The sequence below is a fragment of the Aquarana catesbeiana genome, linkage group LG02 (assembly GCF_042186555.1).
Source record: "Aquarana catesbeiana isolate 2022-GZ linkage group LG02, ASM4218655v1, whole genome shotgun sequence".
In the NCBI taxonomy this organism is placed as follows: Eukaryota; Metazoa; Chordata; class Amphibia; order Anura; family Ranidae; genus Aquarana; species Aquarana catesbeiana.
In genome coordinates this window covers 203945893-203973314 of record NC_133325.1, presented here as the reverse complement: position 1 = coordinate 203973314, position 27422 = coordinate 203945893, and the positions used below count along the sequence as shown (strand labels likewise).

Sequence of the window (27422 nt, the reverse complement as noted above, 5' to 3'; positions counted from 1 at the left end):
TCTAAACTCATTTTTTTGCCTTAAAAAAAAAGCCTCTAAAGGCAACTGCCTAAAAACAACATTAAACAAACCTGTGTACATGTACACATAAGACAACGTTGGATAAGTTCAGGGGCAGCTGAAAAAAGCATCCAACTGCCTCTAAACGTCCGTTTACCAGCAGCAGTGTACATGAGGCCTTCAACTGCTCCTGAACTCTCCTCTGTTATCTTATCAGTACATGTACACAGGGCCGTTTATAGTCGTTACTTGGTAGTTGAGTTTAGAGGCTTTTTTTGGAACCCATTTCAAGCGCCAAACATGGCTACCCGCGTTTAGGTCGAGAAGCGCTTTTAAAAGGGAAACATTTTATTTACTACTTTTGAGCCTGGAGAATGCTAAAAACACACCAAAAACTCAATTATCACTGCCTGCAAGCTTGATATACCATGTGATATTCCCCTCATCAGCCAATTATGCTGTACAATACACAACTTGCATTACTTGACGCTGAAGTTGAGTCACCAACAGACGTTCCTCTGGTGGCACACTTTTCCTCATGTTGGTGTCCATGCAAAATAGACGGGGTCTAACCTTTTCCAAGAGAACTTCAAAAGGTGGCAATTGACATACGTATAAAATTTCTCTGGGTAATTACACAGCTGAACATAGATATTAGAAAAGTATCCTGTGGACATGCGTTGAGTCATCAATGGATGGTCCTCTCATGCAATTTTCTACGTCTTTGGAGCCTCAGCAAAAGCAACATCAGGAGCATTTCCTCACACATGCTCTTGATGGGATCCATATTAACAAACCAACCGAAAAATAACAGGTAGTTACAAGCACACTGCTATCTCAGCTGCTACGGTTTTCTCACAGAATGGCTGAAATAGTTAATAAATACTTGTTTTTAGTGCTTTCTAATCATTTGGGAGGGTCTCCTGAGGTTATCTTTCATAAACGCTTCTGAACGCAAACGCGGCTAAATGCAGCTTGTAAACGCGGCTAAACACACATTTTTAAACGTGGATTACTAGCTGTGATGTTCCAGCGTTCAGGACAGGTTGAGAAACGTCCCATGTACATGAAGCCTAAACATGTCTACACCTATTTTAAGACCTCATGTACATGGGCCACCTGTGTTTAACAAGAGATATTGATCTGGGAAATATAAACAAACGTTATCCTTTCTAAATCCATTTCACCTGCCATGAGATGTACTGTATTTAGCTGCAGAAAACCAGGCTAAATGGTTCCAGAACGCAGAAACGTCTTGTTTGTGTAAATACAGCTCGACTGAATGCACTGATTGAACTGTGAATTCAGTCATTGTAAAGCATTACAGATGTGTTTAGAAGCTGGCTCTAAATGCATTTGAATGCATGTATTTTGACTTCTGTATGTATAGGGCCTAAAGAAAACATCTAATCGCAGAAAAACAAAAAGTGATCTGTGAAGTATGAAAGTTGATAATTTCTACTGAATGGAGTCAAAAGGAAAAAATGTAATAATCTTTGTTTTGTTTAGAAGAAACTCTTTACCATGACCTCATTTATAGAATGATTTATAAGGAATGCAAGGCACTGGGCAAGTGTTATCAGGCAGACCATGCAAGCCAAGTTACAATCAAGGGCATTCCGCAAGATCGCAGCAGCATGAACAGCAGCTAGGTAGCAAAATCCAATTATTAACTGCACTTTACTATATTCAGACATCACTTACACAGATGACAAAAATATCGTTCTCATGAGAAGCAGAGTCCAAAAACACATCTGTGTTTAAGGCTGCTGCGATCCGATGTTATCAAACTTTTATAGTGCAATTATGTGTTGCAACTTGTGTAAGGTTTGTATGATCTATGGAGCCAGAATTCTGTTGGAATCGCACCAAAGTACTACAGCAACCTTTTCCAAAATTGCACTGTCCTGAGTTGCACTGATGTGAAAAGGCACCTTTGAAAACAATGTGATTTCAATTGTCATGCGACTCAAGTCGCATCTGAAATCGCACTAGAGTGAATGAAGCCTTAAACTTATTGTGTAACATTGTATCTCAAAATTCATATACTCAGTATAACTATGCAACTTCATAAGTATAAAACATATAAAAGAAGTGCAGTTTTTTTTTTTTTTTTTATTATTACATTGTGCATATACAATACGACCTCTGTTCCAGTGTTCCAGTGTTAGGGCCCATTCACACCACATGCAGTGCTTTTTTTTTTGCATTAAAAAACGCATGGAAAGTAGGTTATATTGGATCCAATAGCATAGTTCACACCAGTGCCGTATGTTCTAGCGCTTTTCAGTTCCAGAAACAAAAAGTACACCATGCTGCTTTTTTCCTGTACAGAACTGGAACGTGGTAAAAAGCATAAACAAATGCATCAAAAACCCCAGTACAGTGAAAAAAAAACAAAAAAACAAACACAAACACACACACACACACAGAAAAGAAGGAAAGGAAAGGGGAAGGAAGGAGGGCTAGGCGGTAACATGAAAAAAGGGTGGGGGTACGGGGAAGGAAAAAGGAAAAATATGCTCTCCAGCTCAATCTTCTCCAACCACCCCGAAGGCTGTGCAGCCTTTCACTTACAAAGAATGATCTCCCGGTCTATGGCCTGGCTGCTGAGCACTGAGATTTATAGTCCCCCAAGACAACTGCAGAAGTGCTGAATAGGGAGTAGGAAGTAAATTGGGTAAGGGAGAGGAAAAAGAGCACTGCAACCACCACAGTCTGGTCCACTGACTCACTGATGGAGCGCTGTAAACGCACACATTGTGCTGCCACCAAGAACGAAAAGAAAAGAACCGCTCTCGTCCCCTGTTGGTGTTGCCACTATGCCCTACCTACGCGTTTTGATAAAAAGAAAAAGAAGGAATGCTTATGGCTCACATAGCCGTAATCCCGGAGGAAGGTAAAGATCCCGCCCAAATCTCAAACTACAGGCCCATATCGCTGTTAAACGTAGATATCAAAATCTACGCAAAAATCTTGGCCAACAGATTGCTCCCTTTGATTCCCGAACGAATTTCTTCGGATCAGGTGGGCTTTGTCCCTGGAGCCAGGGACAACACTATCCGTACCCTAAATCTCCACCACTGGCTCACATCCTCTAAGTCACAAGGGTTCTTCCTCTCTTGATGCTGAGAAAGCGTTTGACAGAGTGGCCTGTGACTATATGCGGGAGGTGCTTGTGGCTGTTGGCCTGGCGCCCCGCATGCTCTCACATGTACTAGCCCTGTATTCGAATCCCTCCGCCAAGGTAAGGGTTAATTGCCACCTGTCAAACACCTTCTCTATCAGCAATGGGACACGCCAGGGATGTCCCTTACCCCCCCCCCAATTTACATTCTGACGCTGGATCCCCTCCTCAACAGGATAAGATCCAATCCTGACATTGGAGGTCTGACTGGAGGGCATGTGGCCTGGTACGGTTCAGGAGGGGGCGCTCTATTGTCCCCCCCCTTCTTTTCCTGCGGCCTGCCAGGTTGAGTGCTCGGATAAGGGTATGGATTTTTGGGGGGCCCCACCCCAATTTTTTTTTTTTTTTATTTTGGCACAGGGTTCCCCTTAATATCCATACCAAAACTGAAGGGCCTGGTATGGAATTTAGGGGGACCCCATGCCAGTTTTTTTTTTTATTTTGGTTCGGGGTTCCCCTGTGGGGAAATCCCATGCAGTTTTTATCAATGAACTTTTATGTGTACTGTTGGATAGGCAATTCATTAATAGCCGCGAGTAGTTTAAATGACTTTTTTCCTTTGAAATGTCATTTTGCTGTTAGACTGTTCTAAACACGGGAAACATGCGCCCCTTTACAGGCATACTATAGACACCCGCCAGGTATGAAATTTAAAGGAATATTACACTTTTATTGTTTCACTTTAAGCATTATTAAAATCACTACTCCCGAAAAAACGTCAGTTTTTAAAACTTTTTTTTGCATTGATCCATGTCCCCTGGGGCAGGACCCAGGTCCCCAAGTACTTTTTATGACAATACTATGCATATAAGCCTTTAAAATTAGCACTTTTGATTTCTCCCATAGAATTTTAAAGGGTGTTCCGTGGCTTTCGAGTTTGCCGCGAACACCCCAAATTGTTCGCTGTTCGGCGAACTGGCGAACAGCCGATGTTCAAGTCGAACATGGGTTCGACTCGAACTCGAAGCTCATCCCTAGTGGCTGATCTTCACAAGCGCGTCTTAACATGGCCCTACCTATATGCTTGTAAGGGTACTTGGCTCATGAGGAGTTGGCTGGGACCAACCGTATCAGCTACCTCCTCTCCTTAGTTGGGCTTTGCCGCTCGAGGGCGGGGGGGCCGCGGGATTTTAATAATGATCCTCCAACCCACATCTAGCGCAATATGTATATCTGGTTGTATTGCCGGTATTCTATTATCATAACCTACATTAGATGTACCCTGTGGTTTTTTTGCCTTTATACCCTGCTTGTAAATTGTCTTACTGTGTCATTTAAAGTGAATTGTTACTTGCTTTCTTATTACTAAATAAACTCTTTATGGGAAAAAAAAAAAAAAAAAAAATAGAGAGAAGAGGATATTCTCTCCCCCAAAGGTTCAACACCTTTCTATTAGTATGGTGATTGATTTAGACATATGTCACCCCATCAGAGAGTACGAATAAGTTGCTTACCTTTTAAAAATGCTCCTTTCGATACTTCAGCTCACATGGGGCGGACTTCATTTGATGGCAATCAGAGCTGTGAAACTGAACTGCAAGAGAAAGTAAAACAAGATCTTTTTTAGCTGAATATATAGTCTCATGACAGAAAATCTTCGAGCCTACAGTGAAACCGCTACATTGTTTCAGTTTTCAGGTGCTTTTTGCAATAAAGGAAGTCGAGGTAATCTGTGGGGAGTATTGACGCCTGTGTGTTTGTGTCTTCTATGTGTAGTCGCTGGAATGGCATTTCTTTTTAACAAGGCCTCCAAATGACAATAATTACAAACAAATGTTAGCGAGGACTTGATCATTACCATATTCACAGAGCAAAACGTGAAATGAGAGCATATGTGACCTATCATTGTGAGGCTTGTGTTCAGCATGGTACAGACTGACTCTACTCCACCCCCATTTACTCTGATGACCTATGGACTTTAAACATGCAGCTCCGTTTATCCTACAAAACATCAACTCGCTGTAAGCGTGTACACCATTCCTGTATAATACGTCCAGCACAGGCTGATCTGATAACTGTAAAAATTTGCTAAAACTAAAGTCACAGTACAAGCTTCTAACAGCAGACATTTTCTATGACGAATAATAAGTGAAGAGTAAAGCTCCATACACACCGGGATGCACCGATACCATTTTACTCACAATGAGTACAAGTACCGATACTTTTTTTTATTACTCGCCGATACCAACTACCTTATTTACAAATGAAATAAATTGATTTTTTTTTTTAATTTAGCACTTTTTCAATGTGGAATATGTAAATATATATGTGTAAAAATATTCACTAACAAAGCAAACAAAAAAAAAAAAGTTTTAATTGTTTATCGTTTATAAAATAGACATGAACAAAAGAATAAAAAGCAGGAAAATAATAATTAAATGCAGGAGAATAAGGAGTTAATTAAGGCCGATTAGAGTAAATTAAGGGTTATTAAAGAGGGAGTCCCGCAAAATTTTTTTTTTTTTTTTTTTTAAAGTCAGCAGCTACAAATACTGCAGATGCTGACTTTTAAAATAAGGACACACCCCTGTCCCAGGGTCCAGCGATGTCGGCACCCGAGACCGAATCGTCCCTCGGTTGCTGCCGCCGCCATTCTCTGTAAGGGAATCGGGAAGTGAAGCGCTGCGGCTTCACTTCCCGGTTCCCTACTGCGCATGCGCGAGTCGCGCTGCGCTTCCTAACTGGTCCCCGCTGTCTCTGGGACCCGTGTGTGTCCCAGCAGACAGCGCGGTGGGGACGGGAAGAGGCATAGACTCCCGTGGGAGAACAATGGGGCAGCGCTGCTATACCGCCGACAAAGTGCTGCTGCAGTGGTGTTTTGCGGGCGGATTTAACCCCTTTTCGGCTGCCAGCGGGGGTTAAAACCACCCGCTAGCAGTCGAATAGCGTCGCTAAAACGACGGTGCTGGCGGTGCTAAAAATAGCGCCGCTTTACCGCTAATGCCTGGGGCCGCTCAGTGTGAAAGGGGTCTTAGAGATTATCCTTCATTTCCTGTCTGGTAAAGTCATTCTCAGGAGGCCAGAAAAGGGAGTGTAAATCTCAACAGATCCCCTGTTAGCTATTGACTTTTAATTTTAGAGCATTTACCATTATGGCATCCAGTGGTGTCCTCACCCAAGCCCATTCTTCAAATCGGCAATTGGGTGCTGGTGCCACAAACATGACTAAGGCAAACCAGCCGTGAAGCTTTGCATGAGGTCCCCGAAGGGCCTGGCATGAATTAGAGGGGGAGGCATGCTGGGTTTTTTTTTCATAATTTTTAATTGCGGCCATTCTTTTGTTTACATTTTCAGCTGTCAGGAGGGAAACTCACTGACAGCTGATGAGTCAGCGATTGTTAAGGACATGGTGGCCCCGCTCCTTAACAACCAGCCTGTGCAATTGGAACCTAAATCGCACTCAAAACTGATGCAATTCGCACCACAGCAGTGTGAACCGGACCTGAAGCCTATCCCCAGGGAAAACAAAAACTCATCCATGCAGTGGGGCTGCCTCTGCACTGCAAGGGTTAATTGCTTGCTTATGTATTTCTAGGGTACCAGAAAATGTTATTTTACTTACCTAAACCCCCTGCTCGACACTGTACTTGATGATGACGACTTGCAACCGCGACCATTATTTTTAATGACACCTTAAACGCGTTGCCGCGATTGTTATGCAATTTACTGTGGCAATCACAGCAAATCGCATTGCGTGAAGCTTGTTGCCTAAAAAAGGAGCCTTTTTTGGGCGACAAGCTTCACGAGATGCGATTTTTCCCGATAAATCACGAGGCAAACGCAGCAATAGCGCACCACATTTTAGGTGCTGTTGAAAATAATGGCATCTGAACCTGTGTTTCGTGATGGTAGTGCATTTTGAGATCGTGGGCAGAACCGCAGCGATTCTGCTGAAATCCCAAAATGCCCAGCTGTGAACAGGGTCTTGAGGGAACCTGTCGGAATGGGGATCAGGTACGAAAAGTGCCTTTTCCAATCCCCTAGACATTATCCTACGAGTTAAAGCAGGACTAAACCCATCGATTTAATGGGTTTCCAAAACTGTTAAATTCAAGACATGCCATAAATGAGAACTGTCAGATTTGCTTGTGCTGTTAACTGCACTGTCAAGCCATCAAATGGCAGGGGTCATACCCAATCACATCTGCAGTACCATGGCAACTACTCAAACAGAAGCCAAGATGGCAGCTTGCTTGGCTGTAAAGGATATTAGGGTTTAATTCTGCTTTAAGCGACTGTCGCTAAAGTCAAGGTTTCACATTCCCTGCAAAAGAGATAGTAAACACTTACCTCTCCGGCTGCCAACGTTGTCAAATGCCGCTCTAGACTCGTTTGTCGAAGTGTCTTCAGAACACGACAGTTCCAGGATGTCAATCTCCTGGTCCCCTTGGTCCCTCGCTTCACTCAGTTGTTCCTCCGTGTTAGTTTCTGAAGAGACTCACTTTAAAAGCGTTTTTAAAAGCACAATTGTTGCTCCGATGACATTTATTTGAGAATGGTTAAGAGAAAAACATAAATAAGTAGGCAGTCATCTTGACCTACTTCTAAAAATAGATAGCTTTGTCACGCCGATTTCCTAGCATTAAAACAAACTTGTTCTTTGCCCATGCATGGCAAAACAATGGGTTCACTTTAATGCTACCCTCCCCTGAGGCTACTACTCATATGTCCTTCACTCCCCATCTCTCCATACAGCCACTGGAAGCAAAGAAATGTTCAAATATTTAGGACTTACAGGTATAGGGGAGCATAGGACTACATCCAGCTATTTCACCCTCTAATTGGCCTAAAGCTTCCACATAGGGGCAGGTAGAAAGACTTCATCCTTCAGCAACTTAAAAGTAACGGACTTGGAACAAGTATGGATGACAGCAGGCATAACTTCTTTCTGCATTTTTGTATCAGGGCAATTACTCTGAAGTACTGAGTAAGCCAAGTAATCAGCATTTTTACTAGGATATCTGTAATAGCAGCCTACATATTTCTCTCAGCTCAGGTTTCCTTTTATGTAAAATTATTTTCAAAAGCAAAACATGACACACATACCTAATAGTCCCCCTGTAACCCAGGTTTACCTATTGATCATGCCCATAGATCCATCAGTTCTCAACTTCAGCAGGCTGACAACGCTCTTTATTCTGCAATGAAATCACTGCAGTGTTGTCACCCTGTGAATTCTGGATGGACAGTCTGTAAGCACCACTAACTCCATTATGGTTAGTCCTGATCCCTAGAATTGTCACTTTTGCTGGACAGCTTGGTCTGCACGAAAAATGTGGAGAAGAATATAAACAAAAATATAAACAAAAACATATGAAAAATAAACTGGAAGTCTGCAGCCCTACCATTCAACCAATTTAAAACACAAAATGTCTTGGCTTATGCTAAATGAAAGATTAACAGCAATTATGCAGGATAAAATGAAGTTGTTTAATACTGTAAAAGTATGGGACCCATGGAGCAGATACTTAACAAATGACCCCTGGACAATCTCTAACTAGGACCTTTCCTGAATGACATAACAAGGAGCATGGAGTGTCCCCCCCAATCCTACCTCCTATTCCCTCCGAGTTCATCTTTCCTTTTCATCATCTATCCCCCTTTCCCTCTGTAGGACCCTGGCATTGTGGGGTCTGGACTGGGTCCCTCCATGGCTTGGGGAACCAGGCTACTGATTACTGGGGGTCTGGTGTCTCCAGACATCGGGGGGCGTACTCTAAGACCTACATTATAAAGTGGACATAAGGCTACAGAGTATAGTGTAATGCGCAAGGTGGAGAATCCACCATATAGTCCGTTATACGAACCACAAATGATAAAGTGGATAAGGCAAGTTGCCCAGAACCTTTGATAAATGGCCTTGAAGGACGGAAGAGGTAAATTGTTCTCGCCTATACAGTATGTTTGATGGACTATGAATACTGTACACTGTTAAAAATGATGCAGAGGTCTTTATCCTGTACTGTGAAAACTTAAAAAACTATTGAAAGAAAAGCATATGAAAGAAGCAATCCTTGCACTGAATACTATGGCTTTATTACAAGTATTAACAACATAGTAATGAAAACAATTTATCTGGCATTACTACGAATCAAAAGGATGCCATGTCTGAAAAGCCAGGATTTGGTAAACAATGCCAGAAACTGATAGAACTATTAGATCAGCAATCATCTATGACTCCTGAGAACTCCCTCTTCTTCCAAGCATTCATTGCATTCCATTCACTGTGCCATATGACTTGATGCTAGTGGATGACATACACATTTCTGGTAGAGAGGGAATGGGTTGCATCAGGTCATCAAGTCCATGGAATTCTACATTGCTCCCCAGGCAGTTTACATTCCACACAGAAGTGCCAATATATACCATCCTACCTTCTCTGCACAAGTCCAAAAAATATATAATATTACATACAGGGCAATCGTTTTCCCATTCATTTACATGACATCCATCAAACACCAGCGTGGTGTTTTACAGATTTTATTGTGACAATTACCGTACTTTTTTGGCACTCGGACCCAGACAAAATCTTTCAAAAACGTACAAATAGAAATATAGGCAAAACTTTTATAAGCCCTGTCCGATTTTTTTTTTTCACCATCTGTGTCCCGTTGCGGAGATTTCCCTTCACTTTCTGTCTCATAGCCAAACAGGCAGTGAGAGGATATCCCTGCAAATTAAAGAAATGCCCCTGCCAAAAAATGCTGATAAAAGCCTGTGGGGGTTATTTACTAGAGGAAAATCCACTTTGCACTTGCAGTGCACTTGGAAGTGCAGTCGCTGTAGATCCGAGGGGGACATGCAAGAGAAATAAAAAACAGCATTTTAGCTTGCACACGATTGGATGATAAAATCAGCAGAGCTTCCACTCATTTCAGATCTACCCCTTAGATTTAGAGCGACTGCACTTCCAAGTGCAAAGTGGATTTGCCTTTCGTAAAAAAAAAACTGAGAGACCCTAACCTGGATCATTTATACTTACAATAAAAGTGTAAAAAAAATAATAAAAACAAAAGAAATAAAAAAGCCAAAAATAGTTGTCATTTTACATGGAATAAATGAGATTGCATTGGAGTGCAGCCATCCAGCCTTCATTGCTGTTCTATATCCTATTGCAAACAGGGCCAGCACCCTTTTCATTGCAGAGACAGCAGATACGAGGGATTGGTGATTGTCCTGGAGCGGTGCGTTTTCTACTGGGATACATACTGGGGAGTTTATTGGCTGCAGAAAAAAAACGTCTGACATCCAAAACAGCAGCTGTAAAAACGTCCAATGTGCATGAGGCCTTAAAAGGGGTTGTTTACCCCCTGCGGTTTTTCACCTCAATGCATTCTATGCATTGAGGTGAAAAACCTCTTGTAGTCCACCAGCCCCCCCAGAGCCCCCCCTTTTACTTACCTGAGCCCGATCGTTCCTGGGCCGGAGACGAGCACACCCACTCCAGCCGGTGTCTCGGGTCCTGATTGGATACAGTGATAGCACCGCAGCCATTGGCTCCCACTGCTGTCAATCAAATCCAATGACACGGAAACCGGGGGGGTTGGGGCAGAGCTGAGTCCTGCTGTCTGTGTCAATAAACGCAGCAGCAGGACACAGGAGCGCGCCCGCACGGGTGCCCCGAGGGAGAGCGATTCTCCAATGGGGCACTCAAGAAAAGGAAGAGCCAGGAGCGCTGCTGAGGGACCCCAGAAGAGGAGGATCGGGCCACTCTGTGCAAAACCAATTGCACAGACGAGGCAAGTATGACATGTTTGTTTAAAAAAAATTAAAATAAAAAAAAAAACATGGAACCTTTAGTTATCCTTTAAGGTTTTAAATAGACTCTTGGCTTTGCTTTTTATGCCCTCCCCCCCCCCTTTCACAATCTGACCCTTTAAAAAAAAAAAAAAAAAAAAAAAAAAAAAGTTGTATCCAGGGTTGTGTTTGTCGTTTCCATGTATTAATCCTCTCCCTTTACATTCCAAAATTTAACACTGTATGCTATCATATTTTGGCATATTTATAAAAAGAGTATCAAACCGTTTATTTTGTAGTTGTGACTCTTGTATCTGCTATCCTGGGGATTCAATTGCGAGGAGTTTTCTAAAGATCTGTGACTGATTTTCCACTGCGATGCTGTTTTCGCTCATCAAAAATAGCCAGGGGCATGTTTTCTATTGGCACAGAGGTATTTTTCAGCAGCAGGGAGTAACAGACTCATCATGTAAAGGTCTCCCTGCTCCTGTTTTGTGCTGAGCAATAAACTGTTCCCTAAATGTGTTATTGAGGACATGTGATAAAAAGACAGACAGTAAAAGTGATAAATCAAAATCGAATATTTGACCTGCAGCAGCACATCGGTAACGCCATTCCAAGCCGGTACTCCAGGCCCCTCTCATGGGATACAGCTCACATCTCTACCAGCTGCACTCACTGATAGGTTAGGATGCTGAATGAGAACTGCCTGAAAACAGTTCACTTACATCCACCTTCATAATAGTCCCCTGACAATACAAACCAAACTTAGAAGAATACAGAAAAGCCAAGGAATAAAAAGAAGAGGAAAATGTGAGTTAACCCCACAATGTAAAGACCAGTGTAACTAGGAGAAGGCATACTTGCTCTGCGCAGATTGATCTCTTCCAGGCAAGGCTTCAGGGCGATGGTGCAGCGGCTGGGATCTGGCAGGTCACAATTAACACAGCCAATCTCAGGATGACATGTCTATTTACAACGAAAATGCTGCCTACACAGGGACCTCTCCCACAATCACATGATGCTCTTTACTACTCATCATGACGGCTATTCCCAGCAACAGCCTACAAAGCTGGAATCAGTTTTCCAGGGAAATCCCAGACTGGGAGGAAAGAGCCCCAAGCAAGCGTGTCATGTGAAACATTAGAGAATGCAGACTCTCAGCAGAGGGAGATCTGGGCCAACTATGACAAGCACTTCATCAGCACGCTGTCCAGCACAGCAACAACCCCCCTCACACAGAAACTACATCACATTTTCAGTAAGGACTCATTTAAAAAGATGAAGCCACTGTTTGCAAAAGAAAAAGTGCATTCATTTTTTTTTTTTTTTTTTTTGTGGATCTACAAAGTATTGCAATCGCAATGTAGAGGCTCCTGCAGACTATTCCTCCAGCTCAGGTCTGTACCAAGATCAAGACCTTAGTTATGGAGCTGGAGGAAGTATCAATGATCTGTGCTTCATTAAAGCGGTAATAAACTCATAATCTATCATATTGCAGATTACCAATTATTAGATGTGGTGGCTGCATTCGTTTTCTTTTTTAGGTTTTTGCCCTCTGTCTTCACCTGGTGATCTAGCCACTTCTGGACTGCAGCACGCCGATCTACGTCCTAACTTTGAAGAGGGATATCTTTGTAATGGCAGCAGCTAGCTGCCGTAACCCTGGTATCTTCTTCGGCGGGCGGTCCGGTTTCCAATAATGGTAGTCTCTGCGGCGGATTCGCTGCAAGATCACTTTTATCGGGGCGGGAGTGGTGAAAATAAAAGAGAGCCTAAAAAAGAATACTGATGCAGCTATCACATCTAAGAATTGGTAAGCTGCAATATAATAAATAATTGCAATTGGGTTTGATACTGTTTTAAGTGGCAGATGGGACTTGTAGTCCTTTCATTCACAGATCTCTGTGTAAAGATAAACACTGCTGTGCGGGAGAAGCCACTCATGCACCAAATTCAAATTACTAGGGATGCACCGAAATTTTGGCAGCCAAAACATAATCCGCCGAAAATGGTGTTTTGGGCATTTTGCCAAAAGAAAAAAGTGCAGATAAGACGCCGATAATAGCGCATGCGCAGTAGTGGTGGCCGAGCCACTGGTTGCCGCCCAATGCGGGGTGTCATCATGGTGGCACAAGGTCCTGTCCTCCCCTCCCTCCTCCTCTCCTCACAGAGCGGTACTCCCTGTGTCAGGGAGCTGAATTATCCGGGTGGCCGTAGTAACAATGTCCCGCCTCCTGTGATAGAAGGCACACTAATCTAATGCCGGGACATTGAATCAGTGTGGCATGATCACAGGAGGCAGGACACATTGCTACTGCAAATGCAGTTCTGTGACACAGCAGGAGATCACCGCTCTGCTCTGGGCGCAGGCAGGCTGTATCCACAGCCACTGGTGAGGCTGCATCCCACAGGCACTGGTAGGCTACATTGATCTCTTGTATCATGTCTGCTAGAGGTGCACCAAATGGAAATTTTTCCAATACTATTAGCAGTGTGTTTAAGTTTAATTAAGAGATTGCAGACAGATGATGGTTAGAGACTGGAGGACATGATACAAGAGAGGGTTAGAGACTGGAGGACATGATACAAGAGAGGGTTAGAGACTGGAGGACATGATACAAGAGAGGGTTAGAGACTGGAGGACATGATACAAGAGAGGGTTAGAGACTGGAGGACATGATACAAGAGAGGGTTAGAGACTGGAGGACATGATACAAGAGAGGGTTAGAGACTGGAGGACATGATACAAGAGAGGGTTAGAGACTGGAGGACATGATACAAGAGAGGGTTAGAGACTGGTGGACATGATACAAGAGAGGGTTAGAGACTGGTGGACATGATACAAGAGAGGGTTAGAGACTGGTGGACATGATACAAGAGAGGGTTAGAGACTGGTGGACATGATACAAGAGAGGGTTAGAGACTGGAGGATATGATACAAGAGACGGTTAGAGACTGCATTTTTCTTCAGCTTTTCTTGCACCAATAATGGCCAACAATAAATTCATATTAATTTAAATTGATTATATTAATTAAAAAGTTGAATATAATACAATTATATATAAAAATATAAATATTTTTTAACAACTGTCATTCATTTTCGGTGTTGGTTTTCAGCAAAGTGCATCCTGCATTTTCAGTTTCGGCACTGAGCAGCTGGCACAGAGAAGAATACCCAATTCCTGAAGGGGGGGGTGGCGGTTGGCGAGGTTTGGAAGTGGGGGCCGCAGACTTTGACCATAATTAGTGTGCTTCAGTCTAAATATAATATGAATACATATTAGTAAGATGCACTTCTCAGGGTCGGTTCACACTGAGGCAGCGCGACTGCCTCAGGCGACCCAGGACACGACTCAGCGGCGACTTGCAAAACGACTTATGTATAGAAGTCAATGCAAGTCGCTCCCAAAGTCGTACAGGAACCCTTTTCTAAGTTGGAGCGACGGAACGGTTCCATTGCAGAGAACGGGACGCTACTTGTCAGGCGACTAGGTCGCCTGACAAGTCGTCCCAGTGTGAACCGAGGCTTATAGTGGTTGTTTACTTTTTCCACAAAGCTCCAGGACCTCTTTTCCCCTCTGGCGCAGCTTCTCCCCCACAACAACAGATGGAGCAGTGAACGCCAATAGGCGATGTCACTGCTCTATTCAAATTATCCCCTTTGTCAGCTCTCCCCATTACAGTGATGACTCAGAGCTTTGCAATTACAGGATTGATTGTATAAAACGATAGTTAGCCTTTTCTGCTACTTCAAGGTAATTTTTTCTTCACTTGCAGATTTTGATGGCTCTCCTTTTTTATTGTATCAAATATAGGAGGTTAGTATATTAGTCACTAGAGGGCGTTCTCTCTGGCATTTCTCTGTCTTCCGCTGCAAGACTATTTTTTTTTTTCACACACAAGCTAAAATGCTTATTTTTCACATACATATTTACTTAAAAACCCCAAAACAATATATTTCCTAAAAGTAGGAGAAACTACAGATGACAATGTTTATATTATTTTATTATGCTTTTATTTTTTTTTTATTTTTTTTAACACTAAGGCCCCTTTCACACGAGGCGGGCTCCGTTTCTACGGAGCCCGCCTCGGTCCGCCGGCTCAGCGGGAGATCTGTCCGTTGATCTCCGCTCAGCCCACGGATGACAGGTCCCTCTCTGCTCACTGAGCGGGGAGGGGCTTGTCAGGCGCCGCTGCCACCTATGGAGGGATCGGACGAAAATGGACAGCGTGTCCGTTTTCGTCAGATCTCACCCGATCCGATAGCGACGGATCTGGACGTAGAGCCATACATCTGCTTTTAGCGGATCGGACGGGGTCGGATGTCAGCGGACATGTCTCCGCTGACATCCGACGCTCCATAGGCTAACATGGATCGCCCGTTCAGGTCCGCCGTCAAAACTGACAGGCAGACCTGAACGGTCCGATTGTGTGAAAGGGGCCTTACAGCAGTGCCGGGACATGGTCATCCAGTACCCAGGATAACAGTGTTAATTTCATAGACAAAAACATTTTTGTCATAATTTTCGTCAGCGGCATGTTTTCAGTGACAAAAACTAAACAAAAATTACCCCACATTTTTGTCAATTGACGAAAACTATGACAAAAATCAATTCTCATTTTTGTCAACGAACAAAAATGTGAGGCAGGGATGTTTATCCAGGTGAATTTCCAGTCTCCTCAAAGCTCTGCCTGAAAAGCCCGTGAGCGTCTCCCCTCCCAGTAAGCAAGGTAGCGACCAAAGTGTGCTTAGTGGTGTGGTGTGGTTAGCACTGTGCAGCATTACAGTCCTCCTCAGACGACCATCCAGAGCAGTCACTGTGCATTACATGCCTCCTCAGACCATCCAGAGCACTCAATGTGCATTGCAGACCTCCTCAGACCATCCAGAGCACTCAATGTGCATTGCAGACCTCCTCAGACCATCCAGAGCACTCAATGTGCATTGCAGACCTCCTCAGACCATCCAGAGCACTCAATGTGCATTGCAGACCTCCTCAGACCATCCAGAGCACTCAATGTGCATTGCAGACCTCCTCAGACCATCCAGAGCACTCAATGTGCATTGCAGACCTCCTCAGACCATCCAGAGCACTCAATGTGCATTGCAGACCTCCTCAGACCATCCAGAGCACTCAATGTGCATTGCAGACCTCCTCAGACCATCCAGAGCACTCAATGTGCATTACAGACCTCCTCAGACCATCCAGAGCACTCAATGTGCATTACAGACCTCCTCAGACCATTCAGAGCACTGTGTGCATTACAGACCTCCTCCGACCACCGTCCAGAGCACTCACTGGGCATTACCACGCCCCGTTGTATGTATGTATGTATGTATGTTTTATAGGAACATGTGTACTAGAAGGTAGGCCTATTTACGGTTTTTGGTATCTCAAACACACCAACGTCTTTTGGTCTGCTGTTTGCATAGTAAATAGGTTATTCTATTGTTGTTTGGGACAAAGGGCAGACATTGCGGCTCCCAAGTCCTTGAAATGCTAATTTATGTTATATCAAAGAGGGCTGACGGTTGTAAATCAAGAGATGAGGCTTAAACAGGTACTCAGGTTTTCAGAGACAGAGGCACCGGAGATAGCCTCTTGTTTATGTGGGAAGTATGAGACTTAAATTTCAGCCAATCAGGATTCAATGCCACTTCTGAACCAATGAGGTGATCCTGAGTTTGGATTGGTAGGAATGGGTTATTCTAACAACATAAAAACCAAAGCCTAGGGATGCTAGCTCTCTTCGGCTCACAGTCTAGATGAAAGATGGTCACGTAAGAGTTGTCTATGTATCTATATGTCTCTTTTCTTTTCTCTAATGCCCTGTACACACGATCGGACATTGATCGGACATTCCGACCACAAAATCCGTCGGATTTTTTCCAACGGATTTTGGGCCAAACTTGTCTTGCATACACACGGTCGCACAAAGTTGTCGGAAAATCCGATCGTTCTGAACGCAGTGACGTAAAACACATACGTCAGGACTATAAACGGGGCAGTAGCCAATAGCTTTTGTCTCTTAATTTATTCTGAGCATGTGTGGCACTTTGTGCGTCGGATTTGTGTACACACGATCGGAATTTAAACGATCGGATTTTGTTGTTGGAAAATTTTTTATCCTGTTCTCAAACTTTGTGTGTCGGAAATTCCGATGGAAAAAGTCCGATGGAGCCCACGCATGGTCAGAATTTCCGACAACAAGCTCCAATCGCACATTTGCCGTCGGAAAGTCTGACCGTGTGTACATGGCATAACTATTCTCTATCCTAGGTTTGTCTCAATAACTTGATAGCATGTGTACGTCAATTGTAACCATATCTCCTTTTTGCATTACTATCTTTGTAGACTGGCAATACTGCATTTGTAACATCTCTATACTATATTTGGTCATCTCTGATTATTCTAACCTTTCTTTTCTGTAAAAAAAAAATGTGATTGTTATTCTTTTTGCACAGTTATTCCTTATTGATTTCATGGGTTACAGCTGCAACCGCATGGGTTGATTCACAAAGATAAAAGGTTTTAATCACTTATTTTATGTATCATTAGGCGTATAAGTGAGGTAGGTAAAAATCGCCTTATCCAGGGCTTTTTTTCCCTCAAACAATAGGTGGTGGAACCCCTCCCCCTACACACACCCTCCAAAATCATATCAAATAGTGGGTGTGTTCAGTCAAATTTCACGAAAACAGTAGGAGGGTCTTAAAGGGGCATTAAATACCAGGATTGTATTACATACAGAGTGCAGAGCTGTTACTTGTAAACACAGAAACCAGACTTCTGTGTTTACAAGTGATTGTGGTGAGCAGGCACCAAAGTGTCTGAGCCAGAGGTGGTGGAACTGAGTTCCACCAAGTTCCCCCAGAAAAAAAAAGCCCTGGCCTTATCACAGGCCTCCTCAGACCACCGTCCAGAGAACTCAATGTGCATTACAGGCCTCCTCAGACCATCCAGAGCACACAATGTGCATTACAGGCCTCCTCAGACCATCCAGAGCACACAATGTGCATTACAGGCCTCCTCAGACCATCCAGAGCACACAATGTGCATTACACGCCTCCTCAGACCATCCAGAGCACACAATGTGCATTACAGGCCTCCTCAGACCATCCAGAGCACACAATGTGCATTACAGGCCTCCTCAGACCATCCAGAGCACACAATGTGCATTACACGCCTCCTCAGACCATCCAGAGCACACAATGTGCATTACAGGCCTCCTCAGACCATCCAGAGCACACAATGTGCATTACAGGCCTCCTCAGACCATCCAGAGCACACAATGTGCATTACAGGCCTCCTCAGACCATCCAGAGCACTTACTGTGCATAACAGGCCTCCTCAGAATGTCCAGAGCACTGGGTGCATTACAGGCCTCCTCAGACATGTCCAGAGCGGGAAAAGACCTGGAGGCTAACATGGGAGGAGGTGACGAGGGATCTAGAGAGTAGGAGGTGTTGGGAGGAACGAAGGAAAGCAGTAGATTGTTATTTTGAGACTAGGTTAGCGATTTAGCTGGGGGCTGGGTTGTGGATGGCTTTGTAAGTTGTTGTTAAAATTTTGAATTTAATTTGTTGGGTGAGTAAGCCAGTGGAGGGATTAACAGAGAAGGGTAGCACTGAACGGTTGGTAAGATGGATGAGCCTAGCAGCAGCATTTATGATGGATTAAAGGGGGGATAGCCTATGTTAAGGTAATCCTATGGGGAGGGAGTTGCAGTAGTCAAGACGGGAGAGGACCAGAGAGTGAACTAGGAGCTTTGTGGTGTCATTGGTTAGGAAATGCGTATTTTGGAGATGTTGCGGAGATTGAGGTGGCAATATTTGGACAGAGTTTGAACGTGGTGCCAAACACAGTTTAGAGTCCAGGGTTACACCTAGAACCTTGGTATGTGGGGATGGGCTGATAGTAGTGCTATCGATCTTAACAGAGAAAACAACGGAAGAGGCACATGGGGGGGGAGAGGAAAAAAATCATAAGCTCAGTTTTGGATAGACTGAGTTTGAGGAAGTGGTGTGACATCCAGGCTGATATGACTGTTAGTAAATTAGTGATATGTGAGTAGACTGAAGGAGTGAGCTGAGGGGTAGAGAGATAGATTTGGTATTGGAAGCCATTGGAGGCTTTTACCTGACCCAGGGAGGCAATGTAGATGGAGAATAAGAGAGGTCCAAGAACAGAACCTTTAGGGACCCGAGGAGAGGAGAGGAGAGGAGAGGAGAGGAGAGGAGAGGAGAGGAGAGGAGAGGAGAGGAGAGGAGAGGAGAGGAGAGGAGAGGAGAGGAGAGGAGAGGAGAGGAGAGGAGAGGAGAGGAGAGGAGAGGAGAGGAGAGGAGAGGAGAGGAGAGGAGAGGAGAGGAGAGGAGAGGAGAGGAGAGGAGAGGAGAGGAGAGTTGTAAATAAGGCTAAAGGTGGGTTGGATAAATAGGATGAGAACCAGGATGAGTACAGAGTACAGTCACGGAGACCAAAGGAGTGGAGTTTTTTTTTGAGGAGGAGGGGTGGCCCACTGTGTCAAAGGCAGCAGAGAGGTCCAGGAGTAGGAGTACAGAATAGTGTCCATTGGATTTAGCTGTTAGCAATTCATTTGTGAGTTTTAGGAGAGCAGTTTCCATACAGTGTAGAGGGTGGAAACCAGACTTAAGGGATCAAAAAGGTTATTCTTGGTTAGGTGGTCGCTCAGCTGGTTGTAGACCAGACGTTCATGGAGTTTAGATAGAAAGGGGAACAAGGAGATGGGGCATAGGTTGTTAAGATTGGTGGAGTCTAGTGAGGACTTTTTAAGTATGGGGGTGACTAATGTATATATTTTAGAGAGTTGGGGAAGATGCCAGCAGAGAGGGAGATATTAACCACTTGACCAGGCCATTTTTTGCGATACGGCACTGCGTCGCTTTAACTGACAATTGGGCGGTTGTGTGACGCTGTACCCAAACAAAATTGACGCCCTTTTTTTCCCACAAATAGAGCTTTCTTTGGTGGTATTTGATCATCTCTGCGGTTTTTATTTTTTGCGCTATAAACAAAAAAAGGAGCGACAATTTGGGGGAAAAAAAAACACAATATTTTGTGCTATAATAAATATCCCCATTTTTTTTTTTTTTAAAGAAATTTTTTTCCTCAGTTTACACTGATATGTATGCTTCTACTAGTAATGGCGACAATCTGCAATTTTTATCAGGACTGCGACATTATGGCGGACACATCGGACACTTTTTGACACATTTTTGGGATGACAATTATACAGCGATCAATGCTATAAAAATGCACCGATTACTGTGTAAATGTCACTGGCAGGGAAGGGGTTAACACTAGGGGGCGATCAAGGGGTTAACTGTGTTCCCTAGTGTGTGTTCTAACTGTGGGGGAGGGGACTGACTATAGGAGATGATAGATCGTGGTTCCCAGCTGTTAGGAAGTCACGATCTGCCTCTCCTCACAGAACAGGGATTTTGTGTTTACACACACACGTCCCTGTTCTGCCTCTAGTGCCCGTGATCGCGTGTGGCTGGCAGACATTGCGACCACTGGCCATGAACATTGGCACCCCCACAGTGCAGCGGGGGCACGTGCGAGCCTGCTATCCCACTTAAAAGGAGCCAACATACAGCTACGACGGCTCGCGGGATCGTGCCGACCTGCCACAGTAGAATGACGGTGGCTGGTCGGCAAGTGGTTAAAGATGTGAGTTAAAGAGTGTAGAATAGAGCCAGAGGGTAAACGTAGCATTTATGAGGGAACAGGGTCCAGGGGGCAGGTGGTAAGGTGGATGTTAGAGAAAAGTTTAGCAACCTTGTCTATAGTGGCGGGGTTGAATGAAGTAATGATTGTACCTTTGGACATGGTGTGTTCGGTGGAGAAGGTATCAGTACAGTGGAGATCTCTTCATGAATTGTATCAATCTTATGTTTGAAGTGATTGGGACTAATATGCAGAGTAGAGCCTGACCCTGAGTTCCAAAGTCGCACCACACTTTCTGCTGCTGAGAAGCTGCATTCCAGGCTGTTTGGACAACAGATGGACGATCTCCCCATCATTGCCGATTTTGTCTTCAGGTTTTTTGACACAAAGTCGGATGCTGCATCACGATTATCCTCAGGGGCCCCTGCAACTGGACTTTGCTGCAATATTCGTCTGAAGGCATCTCTAATAATAACATTATACTGTATATCCAGGTATATGTACACAATTCCATCAGGACTTTTGTTGTGCCCTTTGCTAATAACGGTTTGTACATCGGATGTATATACTATTATTAATCTTTTCTTATAGAAAGCTTGTATTATTCCCATACTAGCATGTACTTCTGGTTAGGGTTTACATATGACCGCCCATATAGGAGAGCGGGCTGTGTCTGTGTCCGCTCTGCATAAGCTGTGTTCACCACAGAGGCGGATCCAGGGGGGGGGGCCCCGACAGGGCAATTGTTCCCCCCCCCCCCCCCCCGAGAAAATGGTGAGCGGGTGACTGAGCAGGCCGGCGGGTGAGCGAATGGACGGGCAGGCTGGTGAGCAGGTCGGTGAGTAAGCAGGCCGGCGGGTGGTCAGGCTGGTGAGTGGGCTGGCGTGTGATTGAGTAAGCAGTCAGGTGTTCTGTCTGGAAGCCGCTACCCATCTGAATATGCAACTGAAGTGATGTTGTGTCGCAGCCATCTTGGTACACCCGAACTTGTCCACAGTAAGCCTAGAGTTATAAGTCAGCAAGCGGACATCTGCATGGGTGGCCGTTCCTTCAAAGCACATGCGCAGATGACATAATGTAAAGATCTCCTAAATGGCGCACGTTTAGGAGATATGTACAGTACGTATAGGTAAGCCTTATTATAGGCTTACCTATAGATACAAATTATGCCTTTGAGTTTACTTCCTCTTTAAAGCAGAATTAAACCCTCCTATCCTTTACATCCAAGGAAGCTGCTTCTATTTGATCTGCAACTGCCATGGTGTGGCTGTGATTTGTTATGAAACCAGCTATTTAATGGTTTGACAGTTTGGTTGAGGACACAAGCAAATGTGACAGTTAGCAATCCCGGCATTCTAGGCATGTGACAGTGTTTTTGAAACCGTTAAATCAATTGGTTTAGTTCCATTTTATGATTTACTGCTGTTCAGGGGCTCTGGGCTTCAGCAAAATGGCAGCCTCCAGCAAGAAGAAACAGGATCAATGCTGGAGGCAATATAAAGCACACACTATTTTTTTGTAGTATGTGGAATGTATGTTCCTTGCTAAAGAACATCATTTTATTATTAAAAGGTGTTATGGGTAAAGTTCCGCTTTAAATCTGTATACATCTGCATATTGTATAGACACACTCCTCTCCATAAATGTGATAAATACTAGTCCCAGCATGTCCAGCGACTGAGCAGGACACAGTGAGGATAGATAGATAGATAGATAGATAGATAGATAGATAGATAGATAGATAGATAGATATAAAAAACAAAAAAACTCTTCTTCCCATACCGGGAGTCGAACCCGGGCCGCCTGGGTGAAAACCAGGAATCCTAACCGCTAGACCATATGGGAGAGCTGCTTAGCACAGCGTCTAGCAGCCGCCACACAGCACTACATCACATGATCCAGCTTGTGATCGTCCCTCACCCCCTCCCAGCCTGTCATGTATAGTGTTCAGTTCTCAGGGGACACACAGGAGATATGCAGCGACAAAAGAAGCAGTCCTAGTGCCATCCAATGTACGGAGATGGGACTCACCTAGGTCCAGGCCCCGGGCGGCCTCTTCTCTCCCCTCACTGTCCACACACCGCTATATACACGACTGAGTGTACCGCTCTCTGAACTTGTCTGTACAGCGCTCCTGCCAACTTTCCTTTCCCCGCCCACAACAAAGGGGAGGAGGCGGAGTCTTCCCGCGGATGGAGGAGGTTTGGTCCTCGCAGGTCTCCGTCCGATGGTGTAGTGTGGGCGTGTCGGCTTCCGTGCTCTGCTCTAGTATAGCTGTACTTCCCACTGATAGGAATTGCTGGCGATGTCCCGGTGATTGGAGGTGAGTGATGGAGGATTAGTATGTCCTGTATTTACATCATTCTACAGCCCTCCATGTCATAAGTGTAGGAGATAGGCCGATCTGTGTGTCGGTATGCTGGGACTTCTAGTTCTACAACATGGGAGGAGCTGTCACCAAGCCGTCCATTACACAGTGATCAGGGGGGGTGATGGGAGCTCTCCCAGCATTCTGCTCAACTCCTTCACCAGGAGATAGTGATTGGAGCTGGCCTCATAGTATGTGTCCACTGACTGATCCCTACACACCCCCTGGGCTCACAGCATGTGTCCACTGACTGATCCCTACACACCCCCTGGGCTCACAGCATGTGCCCACCGACTGATCCCTACACACCCCCTGGGCTCACAGCATGTGTCCACTGACTGATCCCTACACACCCCCTGGGCTCACAGCATGTGTCCACTGACTGATCCCTACACACCCCCTGGGCTCACAGCATGTGTCCACTGACTGATCCCTACACACCCCCTGGGCTCACAGCATGTGTCCACTGACTGATCCCTACACACCCCCTGGGCTCACAGCATGTGTCCACTGACTGATCCCTACACACCCCCTGGGCTCACAGCATGTGTCCACTGACTGATCCCTACACACCCCCTGGGCTCACAGCATGTGTCCACTGACTGATCCCTACACACCCCCTGGGCTCACAGCATGTGTCCACTGACTGATCCCTACACACCCCCTGGGCTCACAGCATGTGTCCACTGACTGATCCCTACTGATCCCTACAGACCTCCTGGGCTCACAGTATGTGTCCACTGAGTGATCCCTACACACCCCCTGGGCTCACAGCATGTGTCCACTGACTGATCCCTACACACCCCCTGGGCTCACAGCATGTGTCCACTGACTGATCCCTACTGATCCCTACAGACCTCCTGGGCTCACAGTATGTGTCCACTGAGTGATCCCTACACACTCCCTGGGCTCACAGTATGTGTCCACTGACTGATCCCTACTGATCCCTACACACCCCCTGGGCTCACAGTATGTGCCCACCGACTGATCCCTACACACCCCCTGGGCTCACAGTATGTGCCCACCGACTGATCCCTACACACCCCCTGGGCTCACAGTATGTGCCCACTGACTGATCCCTACACACCCCCTGGGCTCACAGTATGTGCCCACCGACTGATCCCTACACACCCCCTGGGCTCACAGTATGTGCCCACCGACTGATCCCTACACACCCCCTGGGCTCACAGTATGTGTCCACTGACTGATCCCTACACACATTCACTCTACAGCAATCCCAGTAATGGGTGTACCAGCATGTCTTGTCATACACTAAGGCCTCCTTTACACTTGCAGTAAACATGCTTAGGCCTTAATCACACTATCGCTGGGGGTTACATGTTCTTGTGACCACCTGCAACAAAAATGCGCTGCTGTTTAACTGTTTCCAGCCCAGGCCAATCCTGACATTTCTCTCCTACATGTAAAAATTATCTTTTTTTTTTTTTTTTTTTTTTTTTTTTTTTTTTGCTAGAAAATGATCCAGAACCCCCAAACATTATATATAGTTAGGTCCATATATATATATATATTTGGACACAGGCACAATTTTATATTTGTTCAGGTATTTACCCAAACATATTCAAGCTATAATTATATAATGGATATGGGCTGAAAGGGCACTCTCAGGTTTAATGTGAGGGTACGTACATCCAAATCGGAGGAAGTGTTTAGGAATTACAGCTCTTAAGATTAACCACCCCCCTTTTTCAAGGGACCAAAAGTAATTGGACAATTGAATCAAAAGCTGTTTCATGGCCAGGTGTGGGCTACTCCTTTGTTATTTCTTCAGCAATTAAGCAGGTAAAAGGACTGAAGTTGATTTTAAGTGTGGTATTTACATTTGGAATCTATTGTTGTGAACCTACATCATGTGTTCAAAGGAGCTGTCCATGCAAGTGAAACAGGCCATTGTAAGGCTTCAAAAACAAATCCATCAGAGAGAGCAGCAACATTAGGAGTGGCCAAATAAACAGTTTGGTACATTCTGAGGAAAGAAGAACGCACAGGTGAGCTCAGCAACATAAAAAGGCCTGGACGTCCACGGAAGACAACAGTGGTGGATGATCGCAGGATCCTCTGATGGTAAAACAAAACCTATTCACAACATCCAGACAAGTGAAGGACACTCTCCAGGAGGTGGGCGTATCATTGTCAAAGTCTACTACAATCAAGAGAAGACTTTACAAGAGCAAATACAGAGGGTTCACCACGAGGTGCAAATCCTTCATAAGCCTGAAGAATAGAAAAGTCAGATTAAACTTTGCCAAAAAACATCTAAAAAAAAAGCCAGACCAGTTCTGGAAAAGCATTCTTTGGATGGATTAAACTAAGCTTAATATGTACCAGAATGACAGGAAGAAAAAGCTGTGGAGAAGGCTTGGAACAGCTCATGATCCACAGCACATAACATCATCTGTAAAACATGGTGGAGGCAGTGTGATGGCATGGGAATGTATGGCTTCCAGTGGCACTGGGTCATTGGTGTTTATTGATGTGACAGAAGCAGCCGGATGAATTCTGCAGTGTTTAGAGATATACTGTCAGCCCAGATTCAGCCAAATGCAGCAGAGTTAATTGGAAGGCACTTCACAGTACAGATGGACAATGATCCAAAACACACTGCAAAAGCAACCAGGAGCTTTTGAAGGAAAAGAAGTGGAATATTCTGCAATGGCTGAGTCAATGGCCTGATCTCAACCCAATTGAGCATGCATTTCACTTGCTGAAGGCAAAACTAAAGGCAGAAAGACCCACAAACCAAGAACTGCCGAAGACCGCTGCAGTTAGAGCCTGGCAAAGCATCAGGAGGAAACCCAGTCTTTGGTAATATCCATGGCTTCAGGCAGTCATTGCCAGTAAAATATTCACAACAAAATATTAAAAAATGAACATTTTATTTATGATTCTATTTGTCCAATTACATTTGTGTCCCTGAAAATGGAGGGACTGTGCATATAAATGGTTGCAGTTCCTAAAAAAAAAAAAAAAAAAAAAAAAAACTTGATATTTATGTTCCACCTCTTGAATTAAAGCTGAAAATCTGCACTTCAAATTAATTTGGTTTGTTTCATTTACATTTTTTTTCTGGTGGCATACAGAGCCAAAAGTTTGAAAATATATATATGGACTTAACTTTTTTTTTTGCAGAGACCTTAGAGAATAAAATGGCAGTCGTGGCGATTTTTATGCCACATGGAATTTGTGCAGCTATTTTTCAAACACAATTTTTTGGGGGAAAAATACACTTGGAATAGACAGGATAAGTTCACCTTTTGCCCAAAAAAATAATAATAAATGGCCATTTTTTTTTTTTTTTTTTTTTTTTTTTTTGCAGGTAAAGAAATGTGCATTTATTATTTTTTGTTGCGGGAGCCTGTAAAGCATTGCACCAGGGATTAGCAGATCACTGATGCCATGCAGGCCTCCTGCAGATCTGTCCGTGTATCGGCTTCCCCGTACGAGGAAACTAATCCAATCTGACATGAAGCACGACTGAACTACCACAGAACCATGGTAGTTCGTTGAAAACTACAAGCGCATCGCCGCTAAGGCTGTCAGGACTTTCAGTTCACAGAGCTTTGTAAATTAAATTTTTTTATTTTGACAGCTAGCAGGGAGGAGAAGATCCCCCACTAGCTTTTAGAGCGGGGGGCCAATGCTTTCATAACATGTTACATGTTACCCCCTTAATATGTAACAACATGTAACCTGTAATGAAACATGAACTTATCCTTTGATTAATTTTCCCCTAATCGTCTTTCAGGACAGCCACCTGAGAGCTTGGATCCTCACTTCTGTTGGAAACACCTCCGCCAGCTTGTATAAATTTCCTCCTCCCCTGCTGGCTCCTCAGTTATTTGTGTTTCCTCCAGAGGGGAGACACCATAGGAACCAGCCAGGAGAGCCAGAGGAGGCTCAGGCAACATGTCCTGAAAGTGAGTGCGGACTCCTAGGACAGACCACAGCGGTTTACACTAACCTGGTCAGAAAGAACTTTCTTCTTATTGCCACCCCCGCATCCCTGAGCGCAGGTTGGGGGGGCGGCCTTTTCATCACTAAGCGCAGTGAAGCGGAGCGCAGTCTCGTACCCCCAGCAGCACGTGGAAACTAACATGCCGGGTACTGGGACTGCGCGGCCTGTGGCGGGTGACGTCATATCCGGCCAAAAGGGGCGTGCACTTCCGGGTTCGCGGCTTCCGGTTCCGGCCGCGAACACTGAAAAGGAGCCAGGCATGGGCTGGAGAGGAGCCAGACAAAAGCTGTAGGACCTAGACCGCACTGCTCCTGCAGAGTCCAGCTCCAGCCATGTGAGGGTAAGGGGAACCTAGGGTGGAGCTCCCCTGGCCTGAACCACCACCACCCCCCCCTCCTATTAACTGGGGCAAAGGGGGGGGGGTTAAGTTAAAGACCCTCATGTGTCAGAGGGTGGATT

At 44.7% G+C, this 27422-nt stretch overlaps 2 protein-coding genes and 1 non-coding gene across 5 annotated transcripts in view; 1 reads left to right on the top strand and 2 right to left on the bottom strand.

The window, feature by feature from the left end:
* Positions 1–22799, bottom strand: part of ELF1 (E74 like ETS transcription factor 1) — a 222084-nt gene extending 199285 nt beyond the window's left edge. Inside the window, exons 1-2 of one of the 2 annotated variants that reach the window (XM_073614221.1) lie at positions 22651–22799; positions 4642–4721 (exon numbers count right to left, since the gene is read on the bottom strand). The gene's annotated coding sequence lies outside the window, so the exon portion shown is untranslated. Of the gene's footprint in view, positions 1–4641; positions 4722–11787; positions 11925–22650 lie in introns of those variants that run through there. The other variant, XM_073614222.1, reaches the window with a different exon arrangement.
* TRNAE-UUC (transfer RNA glutamic acid (anticodon UUC)) lies at positions 22393–22464 on the bottom strand. Its single transcript has one exon. It is a non-coding gene; the product is annotated as a tRNA-Glu (tRNA).
* Positions 22787–27422, top strand: part of WBP4 (WW domain binding protein 4) — a 38487-nt gene continuing 33851 nt past the window's right edge. Inside the window, exon 1 of one of the 2 annotated variants that reach the window (XM_073614227.1) lies at positions 22787–22942. The gene's annotated coding sequence lies outside the window, so the exon portion shown is untranslated. The remainder of the gene's footprint in view (positions 22943–27422) is intronic. The other variant, XM_073614226.1, reaches the window with a different exon arrangement.